At 42.8% G+C, this 19,380-nt stretch overlaps 1 pseudogene; it reads right to left on the bottom strand.

Annotated features, from left to right (window-relative positions):
• Window positions 1–6,327: 6,327 nt before the first annotated feature.
• Window positions 6,328–12,985, bottom strand: LOC115896371 (annotated as a pseudogene).
• Window positions 12,986–19,380: the final 6,395 nt, after the last annotated feature.

The following is a 19,380-nucleotide window of genomic DNA, read 5'->3' as shown; positions in this document are numbered from 1 at the left end:
ATGTGGGCGGGGCCACAGGTATGATGTGGTGCTGAGAGCCCGATGTGGGTGGAGCAGCGTGTGGGTAGGAGCAGGGTGCTGGTGGGGCGGGACACCCAGGTTAGGACCCAGGTGCGGGTAGGTGGAGGGCGATGGCAGGGCAGGGCGTGGTAGGAGCAGGGTGCCAGTAGTATGTCCAGAATTGGTGGGTTCTTGGTCTCGTGCTTTCAGAATGAAGCTGCAGACCCTCGCGGTGGGTGTTACAATTCTTAAAGGTGGTGTGTCAGGAGTTTGTTTCCTTCAGACGTCCAGATGTATCTGGAGTTTCTTCCATCTGGTGGGTTCCTGCTGTGGACCCTCGAGGTGAGGTTACAGTTCTTAAAGGCTGCACATCTGGACTGTTCCTTCCTTCAGTGGGTTAGGGGTCTTGCTGGCCTCAGGAGTGAGCTGAGACCTTCCAGGTGTTACAGCTCATAAAGGTGGCACAGGCCAGAGAGGTAAGCAGCAACAAGGTTTATTGCAAGAGCGAAAGAACAAAACAGACACAGGCTAGAAAGGGGACCCCAACGAGTTGCGGCTGTTGGCTCCGGCAGCCTGCTTTTATTATACTGACCCACCCCCATACTGCTGATTGGTCCATTTTACAGAGCGCTGACTGGTCCGTTTTACAGAGAGCTCTGATTGGTCCGTCTTGACAGAGTGCTGATTGGTGCGTTTACAAACCTTTAGCTAGACAGAAAAGTTCTCCAGGTCCCCACCTGATCCAGAAGCCCAGCAGGCTTCACCTCTTAATAGCAGTCGCCCCGGACTTTGCGCCACCCAGTCTGGGCACTCCGGCAGCCCAGAGGGAGCTCCTCCCTCGATCAAGCCCAGCAGGCCACAGCGAGGGCCTGGCCCACAGAGCCCGCGCCCACCGGAACCCGCGCCGACCCCTGAGCCCCATGCGCAGCCTGGCCTCTCGCCCCCGCCTCTCCCTCCACACTTCCCCACCAGCAGAGGGAGCCGGCTCTGGCCCTGGCCAGCCCCAGAGAGGGGCCCTCGCAGCGCAGCTGCGGGTTGAAGGGCTCCTGGAGCGCGGCCAGAGCAGACGCGGAGGCGAAGGAGGTGCGGAGAGTGAGCGAGGGCTGCTAGCACGTTGTCACCTCTCCATAGGAACAGGGTGCAGGAGGCGGGTAGGTTCGGAACCTGATGCTGGAAAGGCCACCAGTAGCCTGGGTCCCAGCATCTCTGCAGGCGCAGCCGCTTGTTTCACCTGGTGCGCCATCTTGCAGTTCCTGAATTTGCCCCTTTTGGCTGCACAGAGAGGGCAAGGAAGCCGCGCACGAATGCAAGGTCAGAATGACTGGGGTGCGACCAAGGGGACTTGGAGAACCGCCCTTCCTCCCCAGGTTCCCCAGGCAGAGCCCACCACCCACCACCCCCGCGGTTTTTCAGAGGCCCCACTGGGCCTCAGCGGAAGGGTTGGGGGCGGGGCAGAGACAGGAGGAGGGAAAGAGCTGGGCAGGGAAGGGGGCCAAGAGAGCCTCTCTCAACATTCGGGTTAGTGGATAGACTGGGGGTCCTGCAGGGCTAGCCACGAAGAAATGTAACCGTGGGTGGAAAAACACGAATTGGGGAGGAGTGAGGAAGAGAAGTTGGTTACCAGGCAGCAGGTGGTCTTAGGCAATCATAGGGGCTGAGGGGCTGGCTTCTCATTGTCAGACCGACCCCGGGCTGGTAAGTTTCGGGGAACTCAGATGAAACCAATGTAACTTCCTTTAAGACTAGCGGGATCAATTTCTCTGTTTATTCAAGGAAGCTGTATACATCGGGTCTATGGGAGAATTGGACACTTTTCAGCCTCGTGCGAGGAGCTGTAAGGGTGGGTGTCCTTCCCCCCTTCTACACAGGGGCACTCTTAGGATGTGGGACTGGCAGCAGAGGAGAGCGAGCAGCAGAGAGCAACGGGAGCCCCAAAGAATCTGATTTCCCCCAAAGAAATGATGGCCACGAACATATTCACCTCAGCAGGAGAAGCCAGGGGGCCTACGCTGGGGAGTTGTGAACTGAGGTTGGATGTGGGTTCTGGGCCTCTGTGGGGAGTCCTCTGTTCTCTCCCCATCCCTTAGCTGCCTCTTGAGGTCTGGCCTGCATCTAGGCACAGAGGGATGGAGGAAGGGAAGCTCATGGGGCCTTGGGGTGGGAGGGGGCAGGAACTGGAGCCTGGGGCGCCCCTGGGCCAGCTGCCCCTGTCCCTGCTGTGTCTTGGTGGGGCTCAGGGCTGAATCTGCAATCTGCACATCACTCTGCAGATTTGAAGTCAAAGTGAAGTCGCCCTCGCAGGCAGGAGAGGGAGCTGCCAAGACGGGGCTGGCTCAGACTCAGTCAACCACTGTGTCCAGAGCCGGCCAGCTGAGGTGGAGGTTGTTGGGGGGAGTAGGAGCAGGGGCAGTCAGCCCAAGAGAGCTACCCTGAACCACAGGACCAGGTGCTGCCTGCCACCCTCCCTTGCTGGGGTTGACAAAGCTGGAGTTGGCCACAGGGAGTTCCCAGGGTGCAGACAGGTCCCATCTCTGGGACTAGCAGCTACCCAGGCTGCACACTCAGGCCTATGCCCAGGGAAGGGACCTGATAAGAAGAAAGAGACTGGTGTCGAGGGGTGCGTGGAACTGTTGGGGGCAAACAAGCTCCTGTTGTTGTAACTGAGCGAGTTATAGCGAAACGCCACACTCTGAGACTAATTCAGGAGTCCTTTATTGCTGGCGACCGAGAGACCGCTAGAGCTCAAAATTCAGCCCTGAAGAAGGGGCTAGATTTCTTTTTATATCTTGGTCTAAATAGGAGAGGGGGAGTCTCAAGCAATTTTTACAGAAGCAGAACAGGCAAAAAGTTAAAAGATAGATGGTTACAGAAACAGTTACAGGAAAATAAATAGTTCCAGGTTCAGGGGCTTAAACTGTCATAAAGAGACAAATGCAGGGGCTTTGGGTACCATCAACCGAGTGTGTTCCCAGGAGCCGCTGGCACAGCTTGCCTCAGTATCTTATCAGTAAGCACACTCCTGGGTGTGCCTGGAGTCAGCTTGCACCAGTTATGTCCTTAAGGGAGGGGGACAAGGGGCTGCAAGTGGAGAAACCAAAATGGAGTCAGTCTGGCTCTTTCAGCTGAGAGAGTCAATCAGGTTAAAACAAGGTAGGGCATCACATTTCCCACTCGTGTTTTTGGGGAATCAAATCATTGATTCCTCGGTTATAACAAGGGGGTTATATTGGGTTCTAAGATACACAAGTTTGACAGAAGCTATGTGCTGCTTTATAAAGCTAAGCAACCAATTTAATAGACAAGGCCCGAAGACTAACCTTAACAAGAGGAGAAGGGCTCCCGCCAACCCAGTAATTAGTTAGCCAGGGATTCCAGTTAAACATGCTTTGGTACCAGGGGGTGTTACTCTCCTGTTCCTGCTGGCATTTACCTAGACTTTCTCGAACTTTTTGAAGAGTATTTTTTATGACTTCAGACTGATTGGCGTAGAAACAACAACTTTCTCCCAAAGCTGCACATAACCCTCCTTGGGAGAGAAATAGCAGATCTAAGCCTTGGCGGTTTTGAAGAACTGCTTCCGCTAGAGACTCTACCTGGGCATGCAGTATCTTTATGGCTGATTGGAGATGGCTTAAATCATCATCTACTTGTTGAGATGGGGACATTGGCCCAGTTTCTCCTTGAATCAGGGCAGTCGTGCCGATGGCTGCTGACCCAGCTATGCTAAGGCCGGCCACAAGGGGTACAAGGAGTGGGGCGACTTGGCAAAACCTGGGATGCAATTCAGGAGGAGCGATGAGGAGTTGTCCTTCTGACCCGCTGTACACGTAGACCTGGGGGAGTACATGAACCAACACACACAGGTCAAGGTTCAGTCCCACTGATGCAGTGAGTGAGACCTGAAGTGCAGGCTAACCAGGTATTGTTGGGTGCCTGATAGGAGACTGAGGTGTTTAAGGAAGTAAGCAGGGACTGATTCCAGGTAGCCTGAGAGGGAGAAGCAGATAAATTATACCCTGCTAGTTAGACAGGAGGCATTCCTGACACGTCTCCTAGTGTAAGGGCATGGCTGCACGTATGACAAGAAAGAATTTTTAGCATGGCTTCTACTCCTAATCCAACGTAATATGGGGGTTTGGCCTTTAGGCACAACCAGCAATCTCGGGCTAGTTCAGGCTGGGTGAGATTAAGGAGGTGAAGAGCACTGTCCAGAATGGACTTCAGGCTGGGTTGGAGGTGTCGTCGTTGCAGCTGAGGTCTAGGAAGCAGGAATGATGGTGGGACAGTTAAATTGACCTGTCTGGGTGTTTTTGGAACACAGGGTCACCAAATCAGTTAAAAGTCCGATTGGCTTAGGAGGGCTCCATGGGACCAGGACCTTTTTCTGGATGGTGAACATAGTTCCAACATCAAATCCCAAAATATAAAGCCTTAATCCCTGTGACATGCCGTAATACCATTGAGCTAAACTAGGGTTACCGACAGTCACAGTAAGAGGATTGCAATTCCCTATAGTACACGGTCTAGGATGGGAAGCGCGAGCTATGGAAAGGGTTGAAGGCAGGGTTGATCCTCCAGAGTAAGTGGCAAGGTTACACATGTCCAGTGAGGGCAGAAAAACTGGTAAGAATCTCGGCAGCTAGAGTCAGGGTGATTTCCAGGACGAAGGTGAAAGCCAACGCTCTGGACCCCTTTTCTGCACCCTTAGAGCTTCCACATCCAGTCCGGCTTCTGGTGTGTCCGAACCCTGCAGCAATGTCGACGTTCCCTGATCCCATGATCAGCAGATCGTGCTGTTCTTTGTGGGTACGGGCAGGTTCTGGGAGCAAAGCACATAAATCGACTACAAAAGAGACTTTCTTGGATGTTCCCACTTTCCAGGTGGTGTTTGCAAAGACACGTACTGTTGTGAAGGAAGTGAGGAGAAAAGAGTAGGAAGGGGCAGAGGACGTAACAGGTGGAAACAGACAGAAGAGGTAAATGGAAAGAATTAATCTGATGGCTTCACTCGACTTAGGTGCAATTTTAAGGGGCCTGGCCCAGGCTTGGGGACCCTTGTTTCTTGCTGGGCTTTGTTGGCCTTTTTGATGCGAGAGTGATGAATCCAAGCAGGAATGTCGTCCACCTTCAGAGCCATTGGCATGGTGAGGATGATAGTATGAGGTCCTTTCCAGGCAGGAGTGAGTCCTTCCTTCTGGAACTTTTTAACCTATACCAGGTCACCCGGCTGGAAAGAGTGGCAGGGCCTCGTCTGGTCAGGAACTGGATTGGGATGAGCTCCCCGGACAAGTGGCTGGATGATGTCTTGTACTTGTTGGAGAGGCTGCAGGTACTGTAACAAATTAGCTTGTGAGATTTCTGCTAAATGGGTACCCCTTAGCTTAGGCAAGATAGGCGGAGCCCTTCCATACATGATTTCAAAAGGTGAAAACCCAGCCCAGTAAGGGGTGTATCTTACTCTAAGGAGGGCTAAAGGAAGGCGCTTCACCTAATTCTCACCGGTCTCTAGGATTAATTTAGTAAGGGTACTTTTTAGGGTGCGGTTCATGCGTTCTACCTCTCCAGAGCTCTGGGGTCAATAGGCACAATGGAGTTTCCATTGAACGTTTAATGCCTTGTTAACCAACTGAGCTGTGGACAAGGTGAAGGCAGGTCCATTATCAGACCTTGTGGCAACAGGCAGTCCATGTCGAGGGATGGTTTCATTGAGCAACAGCTTAACTACCGTGGTGGCAGTTTCATTTTTGGTGGCAAATGCCTCAGTCTATCCGGAAAAGGTGTCTACTAGCACCAGGAGGTATTTATATCCTGCCCGGTGCAGTTTTATCTACGTAAAGTAAATTTCCTACCTTTCTCCTGGCGAGCCTCCCCGGAGGTGGTGACCTGGGCTGGGCTTACCTTGCTTGGCGTTTACCTGAGCACAAGCCGTACACCGGAGAGCTGCTTGGTTCGTTAAGTCCTGAAGGTGGGGGATCTTGAAATGGCTCCTTAGAAGCTGGGCCAATTTTACTCCTTCTTCCTGATTTTTACTGGCCTGAAGATCTGAAGCTTGTTTTTCTTCCTCTGGGGGGTATTCTGGGTGGTCTGGCAAGTCAGGTCGCAGAAAGGACACAGGGGGCAGCAGGGTTAAAGGCACGACCGGGAGCCGAGCTGCAGCGTCTGCTCTTTGGTTACCACAGCTTCTTTGATGTCCTTTGCAGTGAATCACAGCCACCTGCTGAGGGAGCCAAACAGCTTCAAGCAGGGCCACAATTGCTTCTTTCCTGCTGAGGTGAGTAGCCCTCACTCTTGATAGATGGCTCCAAGTACATGTACAGCAGCAAAAGCATACCTGGTGTCAGTGTAGATGTTAATACATTTGTCCTTACCCCATCGGAGGGCCTGAGTGAGGGCGACCAATTCAACTCTCTGTGCCGAGGTCCCTGCCGGCAGTGCCTGGGCCCACAGTGTGTCTGTCTCCATAGTAATGGCTGCACCAGCCTCTTGTACTCCCAATGTACTTCATTCCCACTCTACGTGAACTCTGCCATCCCTCATTGCTCTGAAAATGGGGATTCAATGTCAAACTCACAAATCACAGACAGCTACAAGTATCTTTGTATTGGACAAAGTTATATCCAAATGATAGTCATTGAGACTGAAAATGTAAATTATGAGCTAATTATTAATAAAAATATTCAAAGTAAATTATAAATACCTACCAGTGGGAACATTAAATCAAATATTTTTTGCTAAAATTTACCACATTTATTCCAAATTGTGATTTTATAACAAGTAGATGTCTTTCAAATATTAAGTGGTCAGAAAAATACATAATGTGAGACTGACATATTTTCAGACTTAAGTCACATTAATATGAGTCAAAATAAAGTTATACTAACTAAAATACATAAAACAGCCACTGAAGGAAAAGCACCACAAGACACAGCAACATACTTCAGTTCATCTGGGAAATCTAGAATTAAGTGTCAAAGTGGCTCATTTAATTGAATCTTAATTTCAAAATACTTATTTCAGGTACAAGCATTTCTATTTATCTGCTTCATTATGGTCTTAAAATGTGGCAACATAAAGACATTAAATTTGTTATTTCAGCAATATAAGACTACATAGCTTATGAACATTACACTGTAGCTACTACAATTTCATAGGTGACAATGTCTTTACTCAAAGAAAGCATCTGTGAGCTCTTTTATTTCCTGGAAACAAGGTATGTTTCCAAGCTGATATAGTAAACATATTTTTTTGGTTTTTTATTAAAACAGCTTTGTTAAAATATGATTTCCATACTACATATTTATCTGTTTTAACATACAGTTCAAAGATTTTTAGTAAATTTACTAGTCGTGCAACCATCCCTATAATCCAGCTTTAGAACATTTTCATCACTCCAGGACAATCCCTCATGGTCATCAGCAGTCACGACCCATTTCCAGTGCCAGCCCTACACAAACATTCATCTTCTTTCTGTCCCTATATATGTCTTTTCTGGATGTTTCACAAAATGGAATTATACAGTATGGTAAATACATTTTCATCTATCTATTTTTATATTGAACTAGATTCAACATATAGCCACAATGAAATGTTTAAATTTTCCTTCTGGAAGGTTAAAAATATTTATCTTTCTTCATACTTCTCCTCTGCTTCTTCTTTTACATACTGAAACAGCTTTTCTTTTGTAGAATTATATTCATTCATTAATTTCTTATTTTTCTCTTCTAGAAGAAGATCTTTCTTTCTACTCTCAAGACAGCCTCCTTGGATATTAATTACTATCTCTTTATCATTGCCTTCCTTATGAGCACCCTGTAGTTGTTGTTTAAGCAAGAGATTTTCACATTCTAGTTGACACAGTCTCTCCTCTACACAGTTGTGCTTTCCGGTGGATTGACTAGTTTAGCTTCCTCATTTGGATGCATCTGCTCCATTTCCTTTATTCAATGCTGTGCTTGCCTCTGGTCCATCTGCACACTTTCTAAAGCCAGTGTCTTTTCCCTGAGAGCATCTCTTGTCTCATGGAGCTTACCTTTTAAGGTATTTAACTTCATCCCAGCTTTAGAAAATTGTTCAGTAAGCAACTCATGTCTATCTTTTAGTTGAGAAATAGTAGAACTCATTTTTTATGTACAGAAAAATTACATGCTCTCTGTAAAACAAGTTCTAGGTCTTTTGTTTCTACACTTTCATTGTGCTCATTTATAGCAGCAGCCAGTCTAGAATGGAGGAATTCAACTTCAGCTTCCAGTCTGTCTGTGCGGTGTTTTTCCTTCTCCAATTTTGAATTCAGCCTTGTATTCACAGCTTTGAGGTCATTAAGCTGTTGCCAACACTGGGACATTGTTTTTGTTATCATTTTCTCATTGAGTCTCACACTCTTTTCAAAGTTAGCATTTATTTCCCTAATACTTTTAATTTCCTGAATATATTCCTTTTCCTTTTTGAGACTGTCATTTTTTATTACATACAATTCCCATCTGAGTGTGGCAAAATCTCCCTTCAACATGCAATTTGTATATATCACATCCTTCTTTTTTCCATAACTTTGAAAATCCTAAATAAAACAAAAGAAATTTTCAGCTAGCACTCAATAAAATAACATCATGGTTATCTCTGAAGTGAAAGAACAACCCGTACATTCATGCAATCAAAAGTTGCTGTAAGTGGATATCCAACTGGAGAAAAAGTTGAGCAAAACCTTGAACCTTACAGAGCATAAATTTCAAAAAGTTCAAATATTTATTTGAAGTCAATGAATCCATAAAACTAAAACACACACGTACACACTGGAGAATTTTTAAGAATATCAGAATTGGAAAAGCCTTTCTCTGAATTACAACAAACTCAAAGTAAAATATTAACTAATTTGACTAAATTAAACTGTTGGAAAAAGGAAATTGCATTTATACTATGATATCTAACCCAGACACCACCCTATAGTAAAAGTTTTACCTCCACCTGTATTTGGACAGATAAAATTTCTCAAAGTTTTAAAAGTTCTGTTTCCCTGATAATATTGTATTGTGATTTGACTAAACATTTTTTTAGTCAGTTATAAGAATTTCATTTACTAAATCATAAATCTAGACATTGTACTAAGCACTTCTACAAACATACACTGATGAACTTATCTAGTTATCACAATTCTTAAAAAGAGAGGTTAAAAATATAAGCAAGCTGCAGGATTTTCCCAGGGCTTCTGACTCTACTTCTAGTTCTCCACCAGATCACAGTTACTTCTGTGGTGTAAATATATCAACACAAAAACAGAGGAACAAAAAGACACAGGCATAAAATGTGGCTTCTGTCTTTGTCACCTGGATTCTCCATGAAATAGCCAGATTGAGAGGATGTGACCTTGTGGGGCAGAAACAGAAAGAAAAAGAAACAGAAAAGAAGCTTTCCCTTTTCTGCACTAAGCTATTATTTTCCCCACTGCCTTTTATCCTTCTTTTTTCATTTGGATCCTGGGATATAAAAAAAGTGAAGGTGCTCACTGAAACAGAGGAACCAAAGTTTACCACAACACAAGGAGCAGAGTGAAACTACTGAGTTGCTACTGCAGAATCCTGGAAAATGAGATGTTCCCCAAGTTTACATTCAGTTACCACAAAAGTTTATAGCTGGAAGATTTACAGTATAGTTGTATTCTCTAGCCCCATTATCTACTTGATAATGGAAGTAAAACCAAGAAATATTAAATAATTCACCCAAAGCTCCTACGGTGGCATTACCTAGCATTTCATGGCACCAAAGGGAAGATACAATTAAATATTGCTGAATTACATAAATTACCAGATAAATATATCAAATTAGATAAATTAAAAGTGTGACTTTGGCAAAGCAATTTAATGCCTCAGAGGATAGCAGGAGGCCTCATCTGCTTTTACTTTGAAAGAAGAAAATTTCTAGATTTTTGTCTATCTTTAGAATACAATGTACAGAACTCAGCTTTCTATGATAGAGTCAAATGATAAATTTTTGGCTGAGGAGTTATGCTACTTATATGATAAAATCATACATGTCAAAACTTACCATATTTTATTAAACAACATAATGTAAAAGTGTGATTCAACAGAAACATTGGAGAGTGGTGATTTTTTTAAAATATGCAAAGTATATGTATTTGTTTCCAAAAATATTTAAAATGGCCATGATGGAATTATAAGTTTAAACAGCTTGAGTCAAACAAATAAACTTACATGCATGAAAGCACATTAAACAGACATCTTTGGCTGATAATATTTGTTGCAACTCTCAAGGCTGGATACATTTTCAAGTCTCTTCTCAGTCATTGTTTCCCCCCCCTTGTGTTACCATTTTATCATTTAAATAAATGTAATTCATCTTTAAATGAATACAGTAAGAAGAATCTAGAGCTTATTTCTTTAGCAATTTTCTTTATGTTTAGCTGATTCAGAAGGTCACATGGTATATGGCTAAAGTATTTTCCCAGCCCATGTGTTACTTGGAAGACTGATAGTGAGACTTAGGTTGACTAATGAACAAATATTATGATAATGTTTTCCAGAACTGTCATTTAGATAGCAGCACTAATCTACTTTGACACATAATTACACATTTAGATAACTCCACTGTAACTATACACATGAGATTTTCTTGAGTAGAAAACCAGAATGAATCAGATAATTTATAAAAAGAGAAGTAGCAAGTGAATCTCTTTCTTTTTATAGTTGAACTTTCTTTCTTCAAAGCCAGGAACTCTGCTTGTAACATGCCCACCTCATCCTTAAGCCTTTGCATATCTTGCTGTAAGTCTAGATATGCTTTTGGTGCTCTGTCACTACGGGGTGGAGAATAACTCACATTTTCTCATTCGGGTTTCATGCTTTTATAGCTATTAGCAGTGGGACTGTCATATGTGGCTCCCTGAAACATACTTGCCAGTCATCTTCTAAGCTTTAGAAGAGCTTCTAAATTCCATATGGCTTGTGGAACAAGTGCTGTATTGGATTTTTGCTTTTGTAAGTGTAACAGCAGAAATACTGAGGCTTTCTATCTGTATCACATGCCTCATTTCTTTGGAGTGAGAAAACCACAAATCAAAAAGACTTTTTGGATCTCTAGACTGAGGCCAGTGTCTAATTTCCAATTAGTGGTATTTTGGTTTATATTTTTTGCCATTTGCACATCAAACTCTTGATCTTCTTTCATTTCAACCATAACTACTGGGTTCCTTAATTTTTCAATTTCTGTATCATTACAACAATTCTCTTCATCTCTGAGAAACAGGTTACATGTCTGGTTTGTTATAATTTTTACAGTCTGATTTATTTTCATTTGTGTAAAGCTTAGAAGGTGACTGACAGGTGTGTTTTAGGGACCCAGAGTATAAATGCAATGAAAAGACATGTTTGTGATGGGCTCCTTCTGTTTAGGCAATGCCTGGAATACTACAGAGTTAGACACTCCAAGATGCATCTGCTTCCTTGCAGTCAGGGATATGATTCATCAGATTAGAGGGCACTCCCTTTAACTTTATCCCTCTCCAGAGTTACTATGTAAGAGCTCTTCCTCAGGACAAACAGTAATTTTGGATATTTCAAAACTTTCACCAATCTTCGGCTGAACTTTCTGGTAATGAATTTTAAAAGAAGTCTTGAATATACAGATAATACCCTCTTTATCACAATTCTTACTCAGTTCTGGTTCTTGAGACATTTTTTTTTTGCAGGTGTAAAAGTGGAAAATTAATTTGCTTGTTTTGTTTCTCAGATGTCTTTTCTGTTAGGGTGCATGTTTTAAAATTTATTCTGAATTAAGTATGAACAAAAAATAGAACATAATTAAAATTTAACTGTAAAACTTAATCTGTGTTTTGCCACCCCTAAGTTACTGGATTATAACTAAGAAGTAAAAAATAATTTGCCTTGGCTTAACATAGAGAAAAACATGAACCAGCAAGCTTAACTCTCACTGTTAGTTTGGACTAAACTTAATTCATTATGAATTAAATCTGCCAGAAATGGGTTCACAGATGATATGTAGTATTCCAAAAGTTTCTCTCTTTAAAGGATTTTGACCTCAGCATACCATAAATAGTGAACCCCTACAGTAAATTCATATTTCTGAAGATTAACTGGAGAGTAGGCAAATGCTAAATTATTAGAAGCCAAAATGAGCACCAATCAGAAAGAGAATTTTTAGATTCTACTTCAAATGCTATGAGTGTTATCTGGATAGATTATTTCTTATATTCAGTTCTAATATATTCTAAGTTCCACTAGTGACAGTGGAATAAAAGCTTTTAATAATGTTTACTATTTATGTTAAAATAAGAAAGTTATTGTTTGTACCCTGACACCAAAGTCCCATTCTGGAAGTCATAATTCTCTTAATAGGCAGTTGGGTTGATTGTATGACCCCATCCTCTCCCTGAACATAGACACTGAAGGCAACCAGAGACCAAAAAAACAGAAGAAGTTTTTAACCTCAGCACTGGTGACCAGCAACATAAAACTGCAAAGTTTGAACCACTGGGAATGATGCCTCCTTTAACAGGAGTTGAACTCAGTGGCCATCACTGTCCAATTGTTCATAATTTCTCTAGCTTAGTAATACAACTCCATTTTTGATGTTACTTACTTTATCGTGAAGAAGGTTATAAAAATAAAAGATAAAATAAAAGAGCAAAGAGACTTCTGGAAACTTCTGGCCTCAGGTTCAAGGGTACAGATAACTATGAGTTACTACAGACTGTAAGAATATTTTAAATTTTTTAACTGACTAAAATATTTTAAAATTAAATATGAAATTATGATCTGTTGGATTCTAAAAGGATAGTCTAAAAGGTCACTTCATTTGGACTATGCTATGTTATTAAAGAAAAACCAACTAACCAACCAATAGTAAACCAGAAATTTAAATTGCTACATACCTGTGGCTGTTTGTTTTCACTTCTTTCAAGTATTTCTTGGTTTTCCTCTGAAGCCACTTTTAAGTCATGTTCTGCTGACAAATCCATATGCTGAGTTAAGATGAATGACTTAGAACAGTTAAAGACTATGGTCTTTATAAAAATGGATATAAAAGAACATATACTTTTATTTCATAAATGGAGAGTTTAAATGAAGCTTAATGTTTACTGGAATATTTACATTTTTAAGAAATACTTTTAATGATCTAAAACTCCAACAAACCACTTGGGGAGACACTAGATATCAGCAGGTTCAAGCCAAAAGTCTCAGGGTCACCCACAAATTATTCCACACAACATAAATAAACAAAACTGCTGGAAACAAAGCAAAATTTAAAAATACAGTAAAAACATATAAAGTAATACTTTATTCTCTACTTCATAATAGTATCTTTTCAACAACATGCTAAGTGAGTTATTTACTAATAATTTGCAAAATTTTGTTACCATTATACCTTTAGTAGTAGTGTATATCCTGATTTTTACATCTGAAATGTTTTCCTCTACTATTCTGACAAATTTATTTCGTGTTTTAAGACTCTGAATGTAGGCTGGGCACGGTAGCTCACACCTGTAATCCCAGCACTATGGAAGGCCTAGGAGGGACAACTGCTCGAAGCCAGGAGTTTAAGAGCAATCTGGAGACCACAGAGAAACGCTGACTCTACAGCAACTTTGCCAGGCATGGCGGTGTGAGCCTGTGGTCCTGATTTCTGGAGACCACAGAGAAACCCGGACTCCACAGAAACTCTGCCGGGCTTGATGGTGTGTGCCTGTAGTCCCAACTACTTAAGAGGCTGAGGCGAGAGGATCCCTTAAGACCGGGAGTTTGAGTTTGCAGTGAGTCTCGATCATGCCATTGCACTCCACCCTGGGTGACAGAGTAAGAACTTGTTTCCAAAAATGGAAAAAAGAAAAAAAGGCTCAGAATGCTATGTGAAGTCCTCCTTGAATCCGGCTATCTTTCTGCACATACACAGGTGTCTCCTTCCTTGGGGCCCTCTTAGTACTTTGTCGTTTTCTAGTGTCACTCCGCCATCTGAACTGCGCATCATGTCTTTCCATGCCTATCCCCTTTGCTGCTAGACTGTAGCAATCTTCTTCTTATAAACAGTGTTTATTTTACTAAATGTTTATGGAGTTCCTGCTAAGTGGTAGGCACTGGGGTTTAAAGAATGGGAATAAAAGTCATCGGGGATGGCTTTTCTAGAGATCGTGCCTGAGCTGAGACTTAGACAGTGGGGTTCACCAGATTAAAGTAGGCAGAGGGCAGGAAAGGTAGCACATGCCAGGCAGTGGCAAGAGAGGGAGAGAAGCCTCCCAGAGCATATTTGTCTACATGAGAGGGATGGTGACGGGGGCATCACCAGCAGCTCAGTAATGCCAGAAAAAAGGCAGACAGAGAAGGGGGCTGCAGATGGAGATTTGGGCAGAAGCCAGTTTCTGAAAGCCTTATATAAACCAACTATTATTGTCATTTCTTAAATGTTTTTAAAAAGCAAAACAAATTAAAAAAGCATAATTCCAAGAAAAAGACCTACATTTTATTTTATCTTATCGTATTTGACTTGATTTTTATCAGAGATGGGGTCTCACTCTGCCACCCAGGCTACGGTGTAATACTGCTATCATAGCTAACTGCAGCCTCAAACTTCTAGGCTCAAGCAGTTCTCCTGCTTCAGCCTCCCAAGTAGCTGGGATTACAGGTGCAGAACACCACCACCAGCTACATTTAAAAAAAAAAAGACATGGGGTCTCGCTATGTTGCCAGGCTGCTGGACCTTCTGGCCTCAAGGGATCTTTCTGTCTCAGCCTCCAACACTGTTGGGATTACAGGCAGGAGCCACTATCCCCAGCAACACCAATATTTTCAAATGAATAAAGTGGAGCTCCATCATTTTATTTTATCATGGATGGGTGAAAACCTTGTAATAAGACTTGTATACTCCATGGATTTGTGACAAGGAAACTATAGCATTAACTGCAGCTGAAGCTTCCCTTGTCCCCCAGTCTCTTTACATGGTTAAGAGTAAAGTAGCTGGGACTACAGGTGCCTGCCACCGCACCCGGCTAATTTTTTGCATTTTTAGTAGAGACGGGGTTTCGCCATGTTAGCCAGGATGGTCTCGATCTCCTGACCTCGTGATCCACCCGCCTCAGCCTCCCAAAGTGCTGGGATTACAAAGTGCTGGGAGCCACTGCGCCCGGCCAGTGTCTTACCTTTTGCACCTTCTTCTCCTTTTTACAAATTTGCAGGCTTCGTAGCTGTTGTTTCTGTCAAACATGCAAGCTTGTTAGATATTCCTTCTGCAAAACATCATCCCTCTGCCTCCTTGCCTGGCAAAGTTTCACTCACTCTGCATGCTTCCCCTAAATCCTATCCATTTTTCAGAAGCTTGTGCTCATCACCACACATTTAAAGGTGGATGTCATCTCATGAACATAATAAATACCTAGTCAATAATGACTATATGCTCCCAGGTGACATCTATCCTCCATTGATCCTCTACATAAGGGGTCAGCACACTACAGACCACAGGCCAAATCCTGCCTACCATATGTTTTATCTTAACAAAGTTTTATGAGAGTACAGTCGGACCTACTCACTGACATGCTACCTATGACTGCTTTCACACTACAATGGCAGGGTTGAGTAGCTACAACAGAGAACACATGGCCTTCAGCTGCTTAAATCATTCTTGAAAAGAGAGAGTAAGAGAGAGAGACAGAGACAGACCACATGGGCTAAAATATTTCCTACTTGGCCCTTTACAGAGAAAGCATGCCAATCCCTGCTTTATACCCTGAACAGAGTGCCCTAATTCTCAAATCTAATCTAATGCCTCCCCTACTCACGATTTTCCAATGAATTTCTAGAGCAAACACTGCTGGCTCCCTATCCAAGAGCAGTTCCTTATGTTGCTTGCTGGAGAAACACAAATCTATTTGGATATTTATTATCCCAATACCCCTCCCCAGCTTCAAAAGAGAAATGATTATTCTAAGCTAATCACATTTGCTTTCCCAGTGCCTGGTTTAGGAATGAGCATGTGGTGTGACCCAGCCAATAAAATATTACAAAAAGGGCCGGGCATGGTGGCTCATGCCTGTAATCCCAGCACTTTGGGAGGCCAAGGTGGGCAGATCATGACTTCAAGAGATCAAGACCATCCTGGCCAACATGGTGAAACCCCATCTCTGTTAAGAATACAAAAATAAGCTGGGTGTGGTGGCAGGTGCCTGTAGTCCCAGCTACTTGGGAGGTTGAGGCAGGAGAATCGCTTGAACCTGGGAGGTGGAGGGTGCAGTGGGTCAAGATCATGCCACTGCACTCCAGCCTGGTGAGAGAGCGAGACCCTGTCTCAAAAAAAAAAAAAAAAAAAAAATTACAAAAAGTGTCCTGCATGCTTCTGAGTTTTCTCCCAATTTAATAGACACATGTGAAGAAAAGCAGCCCTTCCAGCCTTTAGATACTGTCTTGTGAGAACATGATGTTTGGAGCTGTTGCTAAGTAGCCAACCATGAAAGGAGAAATGAACAAGATACTGCCAACATCATAGCTGAAAGAGGAACAAGTGGGATCCAATTATATCACTGGACAACCAAACGAAGTCTGGTTCTTATGGTTTTGGCCACTGTTAGCTAGGTCTTCTAGTATTTGCAGCCAAAAGCATTCTACCCGAGAAGTTTCCCCTGGCCTACAGGATAAGATCTACTCATTTTTTTTTTTTTTTTTTTTTTTTTTTTTGAGACGGAGTCTCGCTCTGTCGCCCAGGCTGGAGTGCAGTGGCCAGATCTCAGCTCACTGCAAGCTCCGTCCCCCGGGTTTACGCCATTCTCCTGCCTCAGCCTCCCGAGTAGCTGGGACTACAGGCGCCTGCCACCTCGCCCAGCTAGTTTTTTGTATTTTTTAGTAGAGACGGCGTTTCACCGTATTAGCCAGGATGGTCTCGATCTCCTGACCTCGTGATCCGCCCGTCTCGGCCTCCCAAAGTGCTGGGATTACAGGCTTGAGCCACCGCGCCTGGCCAGATCTACTCATTTCTATACAATTAAAAGTCTTTTATTGAACTTGTTTCTAGACACAGGTAAAACAACAACAACAAAATCTTTGCTAAGCTTGTCTTCCCCGGCACATACTGAACATAATAAATACATAATAAATAATAACTATAAGCTATTTTCACCTCATTACCAACCACTCCCATATAATTTTTTTTGCACTAGTAAATTTAAACTGCTCATAAACTCTACAAAATTCACTCAGGTGTCCTACGTTTTAAAATTGCTCCTCCTTTTTTTAAAACTTTCATTCTTCATGGCTGCTGCTTCTGTCAAACATGCAACTTGTTAGATATTCCTTCTGCCAAGCATCATCCCTCTGCCTCCTTATTGGCAAAGTTCCACTCACTCTGCATGCTTACCCTAAATTCAACCCAGATTTTAGAAGCTTGCATTCATCACCACAAATCTAAAAGTGCCTGGCACATACTGAACATAATACATACATAATAAATTATAGCAATAAACTCCCAGATGACATTGGGCACACAGTAAGCACTACATAAGGTAGTAAATAAATGACAATGGTATTCACAATCTCCTAACTGTATTTTTTAAATGGATTTTGTAACATTGGAAAAATGCTTAGTCCACAAAAGACACATTATAGTTATTTTTTAAGTGGAAAAGTGTATGAATGAATTAAAATATTTTTTTCTTAAAAATTCTGGTAAAAAAACAGAAAAATTGAAGTTATCTGTATTCTATTATGAGTACCTTAAAGACAAAAACTATTCAATTCCATCTTGTCTGCTGCGATTTGCCAAACCTAACTTATACAAGTGGTTTGATAAATATGTACTAAATTAATGGTGTCTTTATATAGTTCAGATTGTACAATGCATTCAGTGCTATATTTTTGTTATTGTGAACCATTTTTATAATTATGTTTTTTTGAGCCTAGAGTTTGGCTAATGTAATATCTATTATGATCATCTTTTGCCTAATGGTAACAGAGTATTTTTTTTTTTTTTGAGATGGAGTCTTGAGTCTTGCTCTGTCACCCAGGCTGGAGTGCAGTGGCACAATCTTGGCTCACTGCAATCTCCACCTCCTGGGTTCAAGCAATTCTCTCGGCTTAGCCTCCCAAGTAGTTGGGATTACAGGTGCTTGTCCCCGTGCCTGGCTAATTTTTGTATTTTTAGTAGACATGGGGTTTCACCATGTTGGTTAGGCCGGTCTCAAACTCCTGATCTCAAGTGATCTGCCTGCCTCAGCCTCCCAAAGTGCTAGGATTACAAGCATGAGCCACTGCGCCCAGCCTGGTAACAGAGTATCTTGTTCCAACAAAATTAATATTTTAATTGTCCAGCACATTTTTAAAAACAGCTTATTCAGGCCAGGCGCGGTGGCTCAATCCTGTAATCCCAGCACTTAGGGAGGCCGAGACGGGCGGATCACAAGGTCAGGAGATCGAGCCCATCCTGGCTAACACGGTGAAACCCCGTCTCGACTAAAAAATACGAAAAAAAAAAAAAAAAAAAACTAGCCAGGTGAGGTAGCGGGCGCCTGTAGTCCCAGCTACTGGGGAGGCTGAGGCAGGAGAATGGCATAAACCCAGGAGGCGGAGCTTGCAGTGAGCCAAGATCTGGCCACTGCACTCCAGCCTGGGTGACAGAGCGAGACTGTCTCAGAAAAAAAAAACAACAACAACAGCTTGTTCTAAGAAGTGAATATACCTCATGAGGTTCCAACTTATGGAGAATAAGGAAAAAAATAGACCTTGTTTGTGTAAGCATACGTAACATAACTTCTGCTTCTTGTAAAGGAGTTACTTTCCCATCTTCTGCATTCAGTAGGTATCTTCAAAAATAATCTCCTATTTGTGTGGGTGCACACTGGCCCAGTTTTATGGTTCTTCTTGCCATTTGTTTACGGTATCAGAAAGGGATTGTTGAGCTCCCAGTTCTGAAGAGAGTTACTTTCTTTGTGACACAGACTCCTGTGTAATACAGTTGACCCTCAAACAACAGAGTTTGAACTGCAGGGGCCCACTGAGATGCAGATTTTCCTTCTGCCTCTGCAACCCAGAGACAGCAAAACCAACCTTTTTTCTTCTTCCTCAGCCTAATCAACCTGAAGATGATGAAGATGAAGAGCTTTGGGAGGATTCACTTCTGCTTTATGAATAGTAAGTGCATTTTTTCCTTTTCTATGATTTTCTTTATAACAGCTTCATTTCTCTAGCTTACTTTATTGTACAAACATAGTATCTAATAATGCAGCACATACCACATATGTGTTCATGGACTGTTTATGTTATCAGTAAGGCTGCCAGTCAGTGGTAGGCTATTAGTTAAGTTTGGAAGGAGTCAAAGTTATACTCAGATTTTCAACTGCACAGGGATCAGAGTCCCTGACCACCTTATTATTCAAGAATC

Source organism: Rhinopithecus roxellana, chromosome 3 (assembly GCF_007565055.1).
Source record: "Rhinopithecus roxellana isolate Shanxi Qingling chromosome 3, ASM756505v1, whole genome shotgun sequence".
In the NCBI taxonomy this organism is placed as follows: domain Eukaryota; kingdom Metazoa; phylum Chordata; class Mammalia; order Primates; family Cercopithecidae; genus Rhinopithecus; species Rhinopithecus roxellana.
Note: the sequence above shows the minus strand (reverse complement) of the source record. Positions and strands in the feature narration are given on the sequence as shown.